The following is a 3,650-nucleotide window of genomic DNA, read 5'->3' as shown; positions in this document are numbered from 1 at the left end:
AGCAGTTGATGCTCTTCCAGAGGACTTGGGTTAGTTCTCAGCACCCACCTAGTGGCTCACAACCATCTGTAACTCTAGTTCCAGGGGATCTGACACATTCTTCCAGCCTTTGCAACATGCTAACAGTGCACAGAACCTCTTACACACATACATATATATATATGCACATAAATAAAAATAAATATTTTCATTTTTAAATTAAAGAATTTTAAAAAGAATGTAAATAACAAAACTGACCTTATGTTTGAAAAGCATCATATAATTTCTGATATTACATACACTATACATGTTACCATAATAGAACCTCCCAAGAGCCTGTAAATCACATAGACTATCTTCATCAGATTGACTGAACTGGTTGGAAGAGATCATCGAAACCAGGCCTGTAGACTGTTGACATTCCCTCAAAGAAAAATGGGCTGGGGTGGGTCACTGGACCATCACCTGAGGTTCCAGCCATTCTGCTTAGCCATTTGTATGTGTGCAATTCTGCCTTAATTAGTCTTGGTCTCAGTGGTCTCTATAGGTGTTAGAGTCCAAAGGCTGAGGAAGATTAACTAGGGAATACTCTCTTATGCAGCTAAGAAGAAGCCATTGTCCATTCTGAGTGAAGACTTTCCAAGGTGGCTGCTTTGGGGGTCACCCATACACTTGTAGGCAATCCCTCAGTCATGCTCTATAACTAAGCCTCATACTCCTTGATTCCCCAGGTTGAACTTCAGTGGAATCATACTTTGGTTTGTTATTGGGGCCTTAAAAGGAGGAGGCAGACTTTGTTTACATCTCTCTAGGGAAGGAATTTTCTCAACATCTGGCATAGTATAGTCTATAACACAATTAGAAAGCAGCCACACATTAAATGATGGGAGAACAGCAAAAAGTGAGGCGCTTATTGTCAGATCACAGAAGCTGCCCCTGTAAATGGGATCGACCATGCTTTACATCCTATATAGTATATTCTCTAAAACTGTTAAGCATGTAGGAGACCCAGAGTAGTGTGGACCAACAGGATTACCTTCCTAAATTAAGGCATTATACTCTATTTAGTATCTTCGTTAATCTGTTACACTTAGAGATCCCTGCCCTCTAAGCTCAAAAACCACTTACCTTCTGAAGTCTACAACTATAGACTTAGTTCTGTGGGTGGCTGCTGGATTGTCAACATATTCCAGCTTCCCCTCATCCCAGCTCTATAATGATCCTGGAAAGAGTCCTTTTTATTTTAATGCCCACTTTTGCAAGATACTTTATGTCACAGACAATGCCCACAAGGTTTGAATTGATATGGAGCTCAAGGATAGCCTGAACCATTAGGAATCAAAAAACCTCCAAAAGCTAGGTAGCATATTTATATAGAAACTCATTCATCTTCTGTGGCACCATATACTTTTCTACACTGGTTTCTTCTGTGAACTGCACCAGTTATGTCTTCCACAACCATATTTTGTATCACAAACCAGTCCGACCTGCAAGAGGAGTACAGCTTTGGTACTTTTGCAATGCTCTGCTGCCTAACCAGTTTATGTTCGCAAAAGCGACACTTGTTCATGTCACAATGGAGAGATGTCCTACTGAAGAAAGGGTGACTATCATATGAAGCCTTGTTTAGAATTCTTTCTGGGCCTACTTAGGATTTCTGATGCAGTAGAGTATCACATTTAATTAAACTGTATGCATATATGTTGTAGAAGGGGCATCGTGTTGGCAGCTGCGACCTGTTCTAAGGTATTCATATCCTAGGCAGAGTAGAAAGGAAGATATAAACATGTTAACTATGTGAGGAAGAATTATAAGACAGAATAAGCAGTGTTCTTTGGTGACAGAGTAGGAGTCAATTGTTCTCATGGAAGAATCTGCTGGGCTTGGTGGTGCATGCCTGTAATCCCAGCATGTCAGAGACAGGAGGATCACTCTAAATTAGAAGTATCTTGGCCTACACAGTGAGTGTCAGTTTAGGGCTACATAGTCAGGCCACATTTCAGACAAATAAGATACAAGGTTCCTATGGAAGATTCTGAAAGGTTAGTTGGGAAACTGACATTTCCCCTGGATCCTGAAAGATAGGTATTCAAAAGACAGATAAGAGCATTACACTCTGAATCTGTGAGTAAAGGTATCACGTAAGCTCTAGTCTCTGACAGCTACTGGATAGCTGGTGGCTACCCATTGCTTGGGTAGGACAACCAGAAAGAAGCCTTGGGTCTTATACTTGCGGGGAGACGACCTGTGACCATTGTACCTTATTCTTCCCTTTTGAGTTTTCAATTTATTTTTGAAACAGGCTCTCTGTGTAGTCCTGGAACTCACTTTGTACACCAGGCTGGCCTTAAACTCAGAGATCCCCCCGCATCTGCCTCCTAAGTGCTGGGATTGACGGTGTGCGCCACCAGCCCAGCAAAAAAAATTTTTTTAAACCCAGGTGTCCTAGATAAGCCCAGAAGCTATTGTTTCAACAAAACAACATGACCAAAGCAAGTTTGGAGGAAAGGGTTTATTTGGCGTATACTCCATATCACAGTTCATTGTTAAAAGACGTCAGGACAGGAACTTAAACAGGGCAGGAACCTGGAGGCAGTGGTTGATGCAGAGGCCATGGAGGGTGCTGTTTACTGGCTTGCTTCCCATGGCTTGCTCAGCCTGCTTTCTTATAGAACCTAAGACCACCAGCACAGAAATTACACCGCCCACAATGGACTGGGCCCTCCCACACCAATCGCCAATTAATAAAATGCCCTAAAGGTTAGCCTACAGTCTGATCTTATGGGGACATTTTCTTAATTGAAGTTTCCACCTCTTAGATGAACTTTAGCTTGTGTCATGTTGACATAAAGTAGCCAGCACACTACCCCACCACACAGGGTCTTGCTATGCAGACTAGGCTGGTTTGGAATGCAATCCTTGGGATCTTCTTGACTTTGCCTCTTTTTTTTGTTTTGTTTTTCCAAGACAAGCTTTCTCTGTATTGTTTTGGAGCCTGTCCTGGAACTCACTCTGTAAACCAGACTGGCCTCGAACTCACAGAGATCCGCCTGCCTCTGCCTCCCGAGTGCTGGGATTAAAGGTGTGCGCCACCAATGCCCGGCTCGACTTTGCCTCTTGAGTGTTGGAATTACAACTGTGTTCCACCATGCCTAGCTGATAAAATCTTCTTATTGGTTTTGAGACAAGATCTCACATGTAGCCCTGGCTGTCCTGGAACCTGCTGTGTAGACAAGACTGTGTAAAAGAGTTTAGACAAAAATAACAGTGGAAGGAATGAATTCAAATTGGAGGTTACTGTAGCAGCATGAACAAATAGTCCTGGAGCCTAACCAGTCTGCCGTGCTGAAGCTAGAGTAGAGACAGAGGGCTGGTCATCAAGACATGTCCCAAAAGAGTCCCTGGCCTTGGGTACTCATTGAGTGTGTTTTGGTTGGGGAGAGGAGTGAATGAGACAGACGTCATTGGTCACCACCAAATGAGTGCAAAGAGATTGCTCTCTGAGAAAGCCTCTAATCCTCTCAGGGGTCAGAGGAAGAGGAGGGACAACCACAGGACAAAGAAGGAAGTAGTTTAAAGCATCCAGAAGGAAGAAAGCCCAGAAGCCAGGTGGCAACAACAGAGCCCCGCCCCCGGTTAGACCCCGCCCCCGGGACCGCCTTCTCTCCCTC

Source organism: Mesocricetus auratus, unplaced genomic scaffold (assembly GCF_017639785.1).
Source record: "Mesocricetus auratus isolate SY011 unplaced genomic scaffold, BCM_Maur_2.0 Super-Scaffold_100003, whole genome shotgun sequence".
Taxonomy (NCBI): Eukaryota; Metazoa; Chordata; class Mammalia; order Rodentia; family Cricetidae; genus Mesocricetus; species Mesocricetus auratus.
Note: the sequence above shows the minus strand (reverse complement) of the source record.